The sequence below is a fragment of the Eumetopias jubatus genome, unplaced genomic scaffold, assembly GCF_037043125.1.
Source record: "Eumetopias jubatus isolate StellerSeaLion01/CBP00866 unplaced genomic scaffold, mEumJub1_p1.0 scaffold_3, whole genome shotgun sequence".
Classification (NCBI taxonomy): domain Eukaryota; kingdom Metazoa; phylum Chordata; class Mammalia; order Carnivora; family Otariidae; genus Eumetopias; species Eumetopias jubatus.
In genome coordinates, this window is record NW_028274809.1 from 56,635,271 (window position 1) to 56,650,730 (window position 15,460).

The following is a 15,460-nucleotide window of genomic DNA, read 5'->3' on the forward strand; positions in this document are numbered from 1 at the left end:
TGTCTTAATATTCAGTCTGTCTCATTCTGTTCATTACAAGCCTGGCTTCTGAACTCAATTTGTCATTCCTGGCTAAATGGAGAAGTATTATATAACAACCAAGAAAAAAAATCTAAAAAAAATAACTTGGATCCAGGATATGTGGCTAAATATATCCAGAGCTTTTCAAGATTCACAAGTTATATAAGCATCAATTTCTTCAGCTAAGAAATATTTTACTTCTGCCCTTATCTAAACAAGCAATGCCTGGCATGGTATCAAAACCACTTGAAAATTGCACAGTGTTGGAAGTGATGTGGAAACACAAAAGAGGGGAAAGTAACCAAACCTAGATCTCAGGATGACTCTTAAGAATAGTCTTAACTAGGATTCGAAGTAAGTGGAGAAAGAGAATGAAAATTCCCTCATTAGTATCTCATAATTCTTAATAAAAAGTAAAGAGAAGTAACCTAAATTGGAATCTAGAGCACTGATTTATCACTGATTTGCTCTTTAGGAAGAAACAGAAAACCTAAAGAAATTAATAACCAAAAATATAAGTTGAAATAGTAGTCAAAAATCTACTCCTCCCCCAAATCCAGTAACTTTTTTTTATTATGTTATGTTAATCACCATACATCATTAGTTTTTTTTAATTTTTTATTGTTATGTTAATCTCCATACATTACATCATTAGTTTTTGATGTAGTTTTCCATGATTCATTGTTTGTGCATAACACCCAGTTCTCCATGCAGAACATGCCCTCTTTAATACCCATCACCAGGCTAGCCCATCCCCCCACCCCCCTCCCCTCTAGAACCCTCAGTTTGTTTCTCAGAGTCCATAGTCTCTCATGGTTCATCTCCCCTTCCGATTCCCCCCCCTTCATTCTTCCCTTCCTGCTAGGTTCTTCTTCTTTTTTTTTTTTAAACATATAATGTATTATTTGTTTCAGAGGTACAGGTCTGTGATTCAACAGTCTCACACAAATCCAGTAACTTTTGAAGAATGGTAATCCCTATCTTATATAGGTTTCAGAGAACAAAGAGAAAGTGTTACTTAATTCATCTCTTTAAATCAAACTTATTCAAGTATAGTATAATTTTCATAGAATATAGTTTGATGAGTTTTGCCAAAATTTGTTATACATCCTATAAACAACACCATATCAAAATAAAAATTTTTTCCATTACCCCAAAAAGTTCCCTTGTGCTCCTCTGTATTCAATTAAAAAAAAAAAAAACCTCACCCCAGGCAACCTTTGATCTCTTTGTCACTATAAATTAAATTTGCCTACTCTAGAATTTCATATATATGTATATAGAGTTTACACTTTTGCTTCTGGCCTCCTACCCTCACTAAGGTTTTGAGATTCATCCAGACTGTTGCAAGTAACAGTAGTTTGTCCCTTTTTATTACTGGGTTGTATTCCACTGTTTGAATATACCATAATTTATTGTTAAATGTATAGATGGATTTTTGGATTTTTCTCAAAATCCAGGCTATTACAGGGGCACCTGGGTGGCTCAGTCAGTTAAGCGGCTACCTTCGACTTAGGTTATGATTCCAGGGTCCTGGGATCGAGTCCCACATCGGGCTCTCTGTTCAGCAGGGAATCTGCTTCTCCCTCTGCCTCTGCCGCTCCCCCTGCTTATGCTCTCTCCCTCTCTCCCAAATAAATGAAATCTTAAAAAAAAAAAAAAAATCCAGGCTATTACAAACTAAGTTGGAATGAACATTCAGGTACAATTCTTTATATGGATATGGTTTCATTCTTCTAGAGCAAATACTTAAAAGTAGATTTGTTCAGTCATATAGTAAATGCATGTTTAAGAAACTGCTAGTTTTCCAAAGTGCTCACATCAATTTGTATTCCTCCTGGCGGTGTATGAGAATTCCAACTGTTAATACACATCTTTGCCAATACTTGTTAGTGTCAAACTTTTCAATTTTAGCCATTTTAGTAAGCATGTAGTGGTATCTCCTTGTGGTTTAATTTAAATTTACCTGATAACTACTGACATTAAATTTGTTTTCATGAATTTATTGGCCATTGACAATATTTTTTGTATAATTTCTGTGTCTTTTGTTCATGTTTTAACCTGGGTTGTCTTTTTATTAAGTTCTAAGAGTTCTTTGTGTGTTCCAGATACAAGATGTTTATCAGATACATTATTGCAAATATTTTCTCCCAGTCTGTGGCAACCCTCTTCATTTCAGTATATGTGCTGCCAAAGCGGGCACTGACCCTCTTCATTTCATAGTGTCTCTGGGAGAGCAGAGGTTTTTAATTTTGATGAAGTCCAGTTTTTTAATAGTTTCATTTTTTATAAGTGTTTCTGTGTCCTACCTACAAAATCTTTGCCTGCCCCAAGGTAATGAAGATTTTTCCCAGGATTTTCTTTTAGAAGTTTTAACTTTTACATTTAGATCTATAATATATTTTGAGTTTATATTTGTGGATAGTTAAGATTTTTTTAAATATGATACTGAGTTGTTCCAGAACCACCTGTCTAAAAGGCTATCCGTTTTTCTTTTGGAATTATTTAGAGTTTTATTATTCTCTATTGTGTTTCTGCTTTCTATGTCATTTTGGGTTTCTCTACTGTATGTCCATTTCCTATTTCACTGATTTCCATTATTTATTATTTCCTTTATAGTACTTATTAGGGGTTAATTGCTCTATTTCTAGATTCTAAAGGTGGAAGCTGAGATCACTGATCATAAATTATTTTTCCTTTTCTAATATGAACATTTAAAGCTATAATTTTCCCTCTTGGCACAGCTTAAGTTAAATCCCACAAATTTGGATATATTTTTGTTATTCTTAACTTCAAAATATTTTCTAGTTTTCTTCATGATTTTGTTTCTGATCCTGGGTTATTTTGAAGTGTGTTGTTTCATTTGCAAATATCAGGGGATTATCCCTGACCTAAATTCACTCAATAACTATTTGTTGAGAATCTACAAGTTCAATAGGTATACTCTTGGAGATAAGGAGCAGTAAATTAGGTAGCAGATCTTTATCCAGACTACTTGCATTGCACAGATCCTGCAAACTAAAGATTTCTATTAAATAAGTAAAAATAAGCAGTTTGGGGAATGTATACATCAAATCTGATTAGAACTTAACTGTCAAGAGTATAAGTCTAGCAATGAAATAAGAATATGATACCAAGAGAAAGACAATGTGGTTATTCAAGAACTTGACGAAAGGCTTCCTGTGCTGTCCAATGAGAAATGCAGCACTTCTAAATTCTCCAAGGGAGCAGACAGTTAATGGATGCCTATTCTGTTATTGCTTTTAGTCGGAAAAAACTTTTAACATCATATAGTCAAATGACTGGCAATAAATAATACTGTGAATCTACATTATATGAGTGTTAAATTGTTTACATAATTATGGCCTTATATCCAGGAATATATCACAGATTAATCTTACAGTCTATTTAAAACATCAAGTATTTATCATGATAAACAACTAGACAGTTAGGGAGTGATCTTTCTTAGTGAGAAGCCTGGATTTTTTTAAAAAATCATTAATTGCCTTAATTTCATTATTAGCTTTGTCTTTTTACTTTGAGACTCCATGTAGTGTCAATAATGAGACTTGCTTATATGTTTTTCCTCATGGTATCTTCTTATTGGTTTTCAGTTTCCCTGTTATACTAGTTCTCAGTAATACTCTTGTGATCACACCTTGCTTATTCCAACAGAAAAAAAAATAAATAGGACCAGGAATTCAAACTAAATACATATAAGAAAAACCTAAAAATAGCAGTATCTTTAATGTTTTGTTTTAAATTCTCTCTGGTTTTCTAGGAATGACACATTACACTGATGAAAGTATGTTGCATTAAGTTCAGTAAGGCAACATTCCTGATTTAAAGAAAAAAACAGCATAAAATTGATAGTTTTAGTTTTTACACATTATTATTTCTAAAACAATTTTGCTAAGTTTAATTTGAAAACCTAGGCAGTGAAAAAAATAAGGAGCTAATCCCCCAGAAACAACTTTCTGCCTGCAAATGGTATTTCTTTCAAATATATTATTAAACCAAAATGAAATAATTACATGTTGAACATTAACAAAATATACATGTAATATGGAAGCAGAGTACACTCTCCCCTCAGGAACACAATTTCAACTCAATAATCATTGAAAGTGCACATAGTAAGTACTTGGTTGAAAAAAACACAAAAATACTGAATAATATCTAATAAGCCAAACTTAGGACATTGATCTAACAGTCAACAGAATCACCTAAGTTCAAGGCATCCAAATCGGCAAAGAAGTCGTCAAACTCTCACTCTTTGCAGATGATATGATACTTTATGTGGAAAACCCAAAAGACTCTACCCCAAAACTGCTGGAACTCACACAGGAATTCAGTAAAGTGGCAGGATATAAAATCAATGCACAGAAATCAGTGGCATTCCTATACACCAACAACAAGACAGAAGAAAGAGAAATTAAGGAGTCGATCCCATTTACAATTGCACCCAAAACCGTAAGATACCTAGCAATAAATCTAACCAAAGAGGCAGAGAATCTGTACTCAGAAAACAACAGAACACTCATGAAAGAAATTGAGGAAGACAAAAGAAATGGAAAAAGTTCCATGCTCATGGATTGGAAGAACAAATATGGTGAAGATGTCAGTTGCTACCTAGAGCAATCTACACATTTAATGCAATCCCCATCAAAATACCATCCACTTTTTTCAAAGAAATGGAACAAATAATCCTAAAATTTCTATGGAACCAGAAAAGACCCCAAATAGCCAGAGGAATGTTGAAAAAGAAAAGCAAAACTGGCGGCATCACAATTCCGGACTTCCAGCTCTATTACAAAGCTGTCATCATCAAGACAGTATGGGACTGGCACAAAAACAGACACATAGATCAGTGGAACACAACAGAGAGCCCAGAAATGGACCCTCAACTCTATGGTCAACTCATCTTTGACAAAGCAGGAAAGAATGTCCAGTGGAAAAAAGTCTCTTCAACCCAAATGGTGTTGGGAAAATTGGACAGTCACATGCAGAAGAATGAAACTGGACCATTTCCTTACACCACACACAAAAATAGACTCAAAACGAAAGACCTAAATGTGAGACAGGAGACCATCAAAATCCTAAAGGAGAACACAGGCAGCAACCTCTTTGACCTCAGCCGCAGCAACTTCTTCCTAGCAACATCGCCAAAGGCAAGGGAAGCAAGGGCAAAAATGAACTGTTGCGACTTCATCAAGATTAGAAGCTTTTGCACAGCAAAAGAAACAGCCAACAAAACCAAAAGACAACCGACAGAATGGGAGAAGATATTTGCAAATGATATATCAGATAAAGGGCTAGTATCCAAAATCTATAAAGAACTTATCAAACTCAACACCCAAAGAACAAATGATCCAATCGAGAAATGGGCAGAAGACATGAACAGACATTTTTCCAAAGACGACATCCAAATGGCCAACAGATACATGAAAAAGTGCTCAACATCGCTCACCATCAGGGAAATCCAAATCAAAACCTCAATGAGATACCACCTCACACCAGTGAGAATGGCTAAAATTAACAAGTCAGGAAATGACAGATGTTGGCGGGGATGCAGAGAAAGGGGAACCCTCCTATACTGTTGGTGGGAATGCAAGCTGGTGCAGCCACTCTGGAAAACAGTATGGAGGTTCCTCAAACAGTTGAAAATAGAGCTACCATACGATCCAGCAATTGCACTACTGGGTATTTACCCCAAAGATACAAATGTAGGGATCCGAAGGGGTACGTGCACCCCAATGTTTAGAGCACCAATGTCCACAGTAGCCAAACTGTGGAAAGAGCCAAGATGTCCATCGACAGATGAATGGATAAAGAAGATGTGGTATATATATATATATATATATATACACACACACATACACAATGGAGTATCATGCAGCCATCAAAAGGAATGAAATCTTGCCATTTGCAACAACATGGATGGAACTGGAGGGTGTTATGCTGACCGAAATAAGTCAATCAGAGAAAGACATGTATCATATGACCTCACTGATATGAGGAATTCTTAATCTCAGGAAACAAACTGAGGGTTGCTGGAGGGGTGAGGGGTGGGAGGGATGGGGTGGCTGGGTGATAGACATTGGGGAGGGGATGTGCTATGGTAGCGCTGTGAATTGTGTAGGACTGTTGAATCACAGGTCTGTACCTCTGAAACAAATAATACATTATATGTTTAAAAAAAAAAAGATAGCAGGAGGGGAAGATGAAGGGGGGGAAATCGGAGGGGGAGACGAACCATGAGAGACGATGGACTCTGAAAGACAAACTGAGGGTTCTAGAGGGGAGGGGGGTGGGAGGATGGGTTAGCCTGGTGATGGGTATTAAAGAGGGCATGTTCTGCATGGAGAACTGGGTGTTATATGCAAACAATGAATCATGGAACACTACATCAAAAACTAATAATGTATGGTGATTAACATAATAAAAAAAAGAATCACATAAGTTCATATTTCAGTAATTTGACATATTTGGTAAAGTTTTCAAAATACTTAGTAAATAACAAAGTGTTTTTTAAGGTGTAGTCTTTGACTATCTCACATTAATGGAAGAAGGTAGGGGCCATGAGGGAAAAACATCATTTTTCAAATTAGAATAATATTTTCTCCTCCAACACAACCTCATTGGTAGGTAGGTGAGGATAAAATGAATACTATATATCTTTAGTGTTTTATAGAATGTGAATGCTGGAGTGACATCACCAAGATGGTGACATAGGTTATTGCTGACTTCACTCCCCCTCACAAGAACAACTAACAACTATTTAAGAGCAAGACACCATTTGGGGTGCCTGGCTAGCTCAGTGGGTAGAGAATGTGACCCTTGATCTGGGGATCGTGAGTTCAAACTCCACGTTGGGCACAGAGTTTACTTGGGAAAAAAAAAAGAACAAGACACCACTCAGAATCCTAGAACATGGGGTAAGACCAAAGCACCCCCAGTACCTCAGAGACCAAGACAGGCTGCATTAGAAGAGTAAGAACAGCAGCTACACACTGACCACTTTGCCCCTCCCCAGGAGAGCGCAGCACCACTCAGAGAGGTCTCCCCTGAGCCTGTGATCCCCCCATTGGGAAAAGAGAACCCAAGGGGAGCAATCAGCATCTCCCCTACCACTGCACTGTAGGTCACTTTGTAGGCACCTCTACTCTGATCTTGCATCACAAGATTGCAGAGGGATCTGTAGGGCCTAGCACCACTGGAAATCTGACTGTGACAGAGGAGAGGGGCTTGCAACAACCAGCACACAGATCTTGGCAGATCAAGTGCATATCTGCAGTGCCCAAGTAGTAATCCCAACCAGTGGCTTTCCTCAACTGTACAACGAAGTCAGGGCTGCACTCTGACCATGGAGACTCAATGAGGTGCAGATCTGCCTATCCAGATCCTCAAACAAGGAGTTTTGCTGGTCCTAGAGCCCAGGTGTCCATGCCCAGGCAAAGTACTAAGTCATAGCCCCACTTGCTGTGGAGTGTCTTCCAGTCCCATCCGACCAGAAGGGCTGGTGACAACTTCTGAAAGCTGTACTGGCCCTGCAGCACCCAAGCTCAGAGGCAGGCAGAGCCAACAGTCTGCAGAACAAAGCCAGTGGTCCTGCTTGGTCAGGGAAATTGAGGTGTGGGTTGGCTTGAGTTAAGACAACATCAAAGTGCTTCACTAGCTTTAGAGCTATTTCTCCCACTGTGCCACTATTTCTAATCATAGCCCTGCTCATTGCAGAATACAGCCTTCAGCTTCTCTGCTCAGGACACCTAATCAGAGCACAAAGGAAGTTGTGAAGCCCATTCAACAGCCCTATGTACAGAGAATGCAGCCCATGGCTTCCCCTATCTTTAGAGCAAAACCAGTAGTCTCACCTGACCAAAGAATTAAGTGCACACTCTAGACTGAACTGGGTCCCCAAACAAGTTGTACTGACCCCTGGTCCTGTCCTCCTGCCCTACCAGGGCAGGGAAGCTAATTCATAGCCCTATCTATTATTGACTATGGTACCCAGCCCCGACCATCTAGTAAGCCTAACCAGAGAATCCAGACAACCATGGAGCCCATCCTATAGCCTCACTTGGGTACAGAACCAAGCTAGCAGTCCAATCCAACTGTTCTCAGTCAGAGGCATACCCCCCTCCATCCCTGTCCTCAGAGCTCAAACAGCTGCCTCACCCAAAAATAATGGCAGGCCCCACCTGCCCAAGGACATTACCAGAAGACACACCTAGAAACCCAAAACAAGCTGAATGACTAGGCTACCAAAACAAACATGTAAAGTCTGAAAGAGAAGGCTGATTACTCAAATGTGCAGATAGCAATGTAAGGAATCAAGGATATGAAAAATCAGGTAGACATGACACCATCAAAGCAAATTAATAAAGCTCCAATAACTGCCCTAAAGAAATAGAGATCTATGAACTGTCAAATAATTCAGACTAATCCTCTTAAGGAAGTTTAGTAAACTACAAGAAAACAAGACAGACAACTAAACGGAATTAGGAAAACAATACATGAACAAAACAGGAAGTTCAACAAGGAAATAGTAACCATTAAAACAAAAACAAAACAAAAACAAAAACAGACATCCTAGAGCTGAAAAATACAATAACTGAAGAACTGAATAGTTACAAAAGTAGCCAACCATTCAGAAGAAAGAATCAGCAACCTGAAGGATAGGACATTGAAAAATACCTGGTCAGAGGAGCACCAATTAAAAAGAATGATAAAAGAATGAAAGCCTATGGGAATTATGGGACTCAAGGAAACGAAAACAATATTTGCATTATGAAAATTCCAAAAAAGAGAAGAGAAAGGGATAAAAGTATATTTAAAGAGACAAAGGCTGAAAACTTCCCAAACCTGGGGAAATGCACATCTAGATCCATGAGGCTCAAAGGACGCCAATTTAGTTGAACCTCAATAGGTTACACAGAGACACATTATAATTAAATAGTCAAGAGTTACAAAGGAAGAATTTTAAGAGCAGCAAAAGAGAGAAGTTATATACAAGGGAACTCCCGTAAGACTATTGTTGGATTTCTCAACAGAAACTTTTCAAGCCAGGAGAAATATTTTTCAGCCATAAAAACTGAGGAAATTCTACCATATGTGACCACATGATTGGACCTTGAGGGCATTATGCTAAGTGAAATAAGTCAGAAAAAGACAAATCCTGTGTGAGTTCACTTATATGTGGTACCTAAAACAAAACAAAAACAAAAACAAAAAACCAAACTCATAGAAAAAGATAAGATTTGTGATTACATGAGGCTGAAGGTAAGGGGAGGGAAAATATGAAACAGGTGGTCAAATGGTACTAACTTCCAGTTATAAAATAAATTAAGTGTTGGGGATATAATGTACAACATGACGACTATAGACAATACTGCTGTATGATATACAGGAAAGTTATTAAGAGAGTAGATCCTAAGAGTTCTCATCACAGGGAGAAATTTCTTATTCCTTTTTTTCTTTCTTTTCCCTTCTTTATTTTTTTTTAAGATCTATTTATTTATTTATTTATTTGAGAGAAAGAATGAGAGAGAGAGAACACATGAGAGGAGGGAGGGTGAGGGAGAAGCAGACTTCCTGCCGAGCAGGGAGCCCAATGCGGGACTCGATCCCGGGACTCCAGGATCATGACCTGAGCCGAAGGCAGTCGCTTAACCAACTGAGCCACCCAGGCGCCCTTTCTTTTCCCTTCTTTAATATATATGAAAAGATGGATATTAGCTGAACTTACTGTGGTAATCATTTCACAATATATGTAAATCAAGCCATCATGCTATACGCCTTAAACTAATACAATGATGTACGTCAATTATTTCTCAATGACACTGAAAGTAAATAAATAAATAGTAATGATGTGGGTAAATCAAAGTTTTAGAATTTTATAAAGATTAATAATTATAATATAAACATGTATCTAGCATTCTAGCAACTACGTATGTTGGCACTAAAATTCTTCATTCTAATTATAACTGCTTTTTATAAAAATAACCCTAAAGCATTATAATATCCTAGAATATTTTGATTCATTCTGAGGAATTCAAATTATGCCAGATGCAATTTCACTGTTAAGTACATTCTATTGCATTTTAATTATTTGAAAACTGATAATCCATGTTAACAAGAAAAGCTATAGCTTACTATAATAACTAAAATTACTGTAACATTTCTGGACAAAATTTCAAGTTGCAATTTAGTATGATAAATATGGCATTTCTAATCAGTGAATTCATAAAATAGTATTGAGACAACAGCCTAGCCATTTGCATAAGCCAGTAAATAAATAAATATATAAACAAACAATAAAGCCAAGTCTTTACCTCTCTTATCTCTTGCCTCACAATTTCTAGAGACCACAAGAAGCACACAGATCAGAAAGCCATAATGAAAAAGAATGATATAACTCAACACATTTAAAATCTTTAAATTTACTTCTGGAAAAAATAAAGTCAAATAGCTGAGGACAAATATCCATAACACCTATGAAAACAATGGGTTAATTTATCTATGATACAAAGATCACGTTGTGTAAATAAGAAAAGAAAACCAATTGGCAACAGATAAAACCAGAGATTACAAATAACCAATAAAGATATGACAATGTTAAGCCTCACTTACATAATTTGAAATACAAAATCAAAGAGTAATGAGGTATGTTTCACTTAGATTGGCAGATTTAAATGTTTCACAGTAAAAGTTTTATGGGAATATAAATTGATATAACTTAGCTATGTGACCTTGAACAAATTTCTTAATCTCTCTGTACCTTAGGTTTTCTCATCTTGAAAAACGGTGATGATATTATATCATGGGGTTGTGAAGAATAAATTATTTAATATCTGTAAGGAGCTTAGAACAGTGCCTCATATACTGTAAGCACTATGTATCTTCATTAAATATTTTTAAAATTCAGACTTAATTTTTTAGAGCAGTTTTAGGCTCACAGCAAAGTTGAGGATAAAGTAAACATTTCTCATATACTCCCTGCCCTCACATATGCATAGTCATTGTCAACATCCCAAACCAGAGTGGTACATTCGTTACAACTGACAAATCCACACTGACAGACACATCATAATCACTCAAAGTCCACAGTTCATAGAGCATTACCGTTCATGCTTGGTATTGTAGATTCTATGGGTCTGGACAAATGTAAATACACTTTTTAGAAAGATAATTTGACAATATATATTTTAAAGATTTGTCAAAAGGGACGCCTGGGTGGCTCATTCGTTAAACGCCTGCCTTCAGCTCAGGTCATGATCCCATGGAGCCCCGCATCGGGCTCCCTGCTCGGCGGGAAGCCTGCTTCTCCCTCTCCCACTCCCCCTGCTTGTGTTCCCTCTCACTGTCTCTGTCAAATAAATAAAATCTTTAAAAAAAAAAATTTAAAAATTAAAAAAAAGATTTATCAAAAGCAAGCAGCACATTTTTTTTTTTTAAGATTTTATTTATTTGAGAGACACAGCGAGAGAGGGAACACAAGCAGGGAGAGTGGGAGAGGGAGAAGCAGGCTTCCCGCGGAGCAGGAAACCCGATGTGGGGCTCGATCCCAGGACCCTGGGACCATGACCTGAGCCGAAGGCAGACGCTTAACAACTGACACACCCAGGTGCCCCGAAGCACACACTCTTTGACAGAAAATTTCCACTATTAGGAATTTACCCTTCAGAAATACTACATAAACATGTAAAGATATATGTCCAAGAATGTTCATTACAATGTAACTTATACACACTGTAAACCACCAAAATCTCTTAATGGCACATCTTTACATAATAAAATGTTATGGAACCACTGAACATGTGTACACATCTCCTTCTACCCTATAGCCCATAAACTGTCAAAAAAGATACATATGTTTAAAAAATATATTCATAACAACAGTGGAAAGCAAGAAAAAAGTGTTCCCAGAGGGCCAGAAATTCTGAAGAACTCCTGATTAAAAAAGAATGCAGATGGCATTAGATCTACATAGAAGTAAGTTTGGAAGAAACCAAAACTCCAAATGATAGCAGAGGGTTATCACAAAAAAATGAGTCTAAGGAAATTCCATAGGTCAGTGGCACTTTATATAAAGTGCAGGAAGGGATGTATTCAAGGGATTAATTAGAAAAATGAATTCTGAGAAGCCAAGCTGGTGGTGCTCTTCTCCATCTCCAGCTTTTGCTAAGAATAAGAAGCAAATGTTCAACGGTAGTATTTGCTCCCAGGATGATGGAGTGTGCACAGACACGGGATCAGAGAGACAGCGAAGTATACAACGAACTAATCCCAAGAATGAGAAACACCACATTCACAAGACAAACGGCCACCAAACTAAATTTAGAAGTATAGCATGAAAAATTGAGAAGAACCAGATAAGGTTATATTATTGGCATCTACAAAGAAATGTGTAACAATTCTCAAATGCAAAGAAAGATAAGCAGACAACCAAGAACTGTCAAACACATGAAGAAAACCAACCCCATGAGAAAGACTCCAAATTCAAGAGAAACTATCATCCAAAAAGAGTGACTTATGTAACCAAAGATAAATTTAAAGTAAGATCTTCAGAGACTCAAGAGAATAGTTATCTGTGAAACAAAAATAAATAGAAATTTTGGAAATTAAAAATACTCTTATTTGGATAGCAGCTTCTGCTAAGAGTAACAGAAACCAGATTTATCCTCCAACCTGAAATACCTAAAAATCCAGACAAAAACATGAAACAATGGTTTCAAGACACTGAATATCAGGCAACAAAGGACAGTGATCCCTTCCATGAGGGATAAGAAACAAAGTGATTCCTATGCTTGCCCGATTGTCTTGGGTATCCAGGATAGGGCTCAGGAAGAGGAACCCAAGCAGAGCCTGGCCGTCTCCCTAAGTTGAGAAGGTAGAGGGGAGAGTCCAGGGAGACAAAGGCAAAGTATGCAGGGTAGAATAGTAGAGGGGAAAGAGAACTCCAGAGATCTGCAGAGGATCCCCCTTGAATATTCAGCAGGATACTGATCAGTGCACATGTATGAGGAAACTATCTGGGGTTGGGGCCAGGAAAACACAAGGAAAGGATTAGAGGGAGCAGTATTCAGAGATCATACAAGGGTAAGAATAGTACCTATTCCTACCACTGAGATTTTTTCATAATTCATAAAATGTTAGTGTATTTAGAAGGGTCTTGTCTCAGAAGGGAAAATTAGCCCTAGACTAAATACTGTTCCTCTCATGTCTCACAAATATTAAAAAGACCTAAAAGGATCAAACCATTTCCAAGTAACGGAAGCTGGAGAATGGTCAAAGGAATACAAAAATTTCCAGGTCCCCAAAAGATAAAATTCACAATATCTGGCATCAAATGAAAAGTTACCAGGCATGCAATGAAATAGAAAGATAAAACCTAGGAGTCTATCTGTAGCAAAACATAAAACTTTCATGAAGTACACAAAAGAAAACCTAAATAAATGGAGAGATTTAACATATTTTAAGAAAGGAAACTCAGTCTTTTTAAGATGTCAATTCCCATCTAATTAATATGCAAATAAAAAGGTTTTTTATTTTTATTTAACATTAACTTAGAGGTGCTGGTTACCATAATATGACAAGAAAAAGAAAAAAAATTTTAAAACACTGCCATTTCCTGGGAATTGTATTCTTTTATCCATAGAAAACCAAAAAGGATCGTTAGAAAGATCGTTAGAAAGATCATTAGAATAAGGTCAAAGGCGCCTGGGTGGCTTAGTCTGTTAAACATCTACCTTCAGCTCAGGTCCTAATTTCCAGGTCCTGGTATGGAGCCTGTGGCTGGCTCCCTGCTCAAGCCTGCTTCTCCCTCTCCCTTTCCTTCTATCCCTCCTCCCCACCATGCGCTCTCTTTCTCAAATAAATAAATAAAATCTTAAAAAAAAAAAATAAGTAGGTTCAATAGGATTACTGGATAGATTTCACACAAAAGTCAAAAACATTTCTTTATACTAACAATTTAAATTTTTATTTATAATAGCTAAAAATAGAAAAAGTAAGCAAATAGCAACAAAATCAACAAACAAGATGGACTTCTATGGAGAAAAACTTTATTGAAGGACATTAAAGAAACATATGGAAGCATGACACATTTATGAATGAATATAAAGACACAATTTTGTAAAGGTATTGATTCTTCCCAAAAAAACCCATTCCATGTAAATCCAATCAAAATCCTATTTTTTGCTTTTGATGGAATTTTAAACATTGATTCTAAAATTTGCATGAAAGTGCAAAGATCCAACTTCAATTCCTGAAGACAAAGAGTAAGATGGGATATTTGCCTTATCAGACGTCAAAACTTGGTATATACTACAGTAATTATGAGCATTTGATTTTGATGCAAAATAGGACAGTCAACTTAATAGACCAATGTAAAAGGATAGCCAAGAAACAATTCTATGTGCAACTGGATAGATAATAGAATTGGGATTATACATCAACCAAAAAAACTCAGACTAGTCAAGAAGGTCAATAAACAGTGCTGGGAAAATTAGTTACCCATTTTGAGAAAAGAATGAAATTAAATAGCTACCTCATACCATTAAAAAAAAAAAAAGCTATTCCACGTACATTAAGAACTTTAATATGAGAGGCAAAACTTGTATAAGAAAATATTCAGGAAAGTTGATGAATATGGTGGATTGATGTTCAACACCCATTGCACCATCCTTTTAGGATGCCTTTCTCTCCTGCAGAAGCCAGAAAGTTAAAACTTAACATTTTCCAGACTCCTTTACAAACAGGGCTCTGGATGTTATTTAGGTTCAGTCATTCAGATGCATTTGTGAAAGATTTGAAAAGTGAAAATAAGGCGCAAGGTAGAATTCTGTTTCTCTAGCAAGTGTTTTCATAAAGGTTCTGTTTTTTCTGTAGCAGCATCAGCAGAGGTCCCAATAATCTAGTCACTAGCTTTGTTAAGAAGCAGCATGTGGGCATCCATTTGTCCAATGCATATTCCAGCAGGGACTGTCTGACTCTTGTTCAATGCTGCAGCATGGCAATGGCATCCCAATCATGGCACCTTTTTGATCACAGCAGTGATGGAAGGGTTGTAGAGCCCATGGTTTCCTGATTATAGGAGGCAGGAGCATCACTGGTGACTGAGTTCTGTGGACTCATTCCTGAAAGTACAACCTAGAGCGTTTCTTCAGTATGCTAAAAAATTCTGTAAGCCATTAATATCTTGTAATAAATTTCCTCTTACCTAAACTACCTAGAGTAAATTCTAGTGGGATCTTCTTTAGTTTTGCTTCTTAATATTTTGGAAGATTTGTTCATTAATATAGTCATCATAAATTGTCACCAAAATACCCTGTGAGGAACACAGGAGCCAAGTAAGCAGAGTTTAGGCCTTTGTAGACAATTCTTCATGCCAACCAGTACCTGAAGAACTTTTTTCCTTAACTTTTATAGAGGTGTGTTA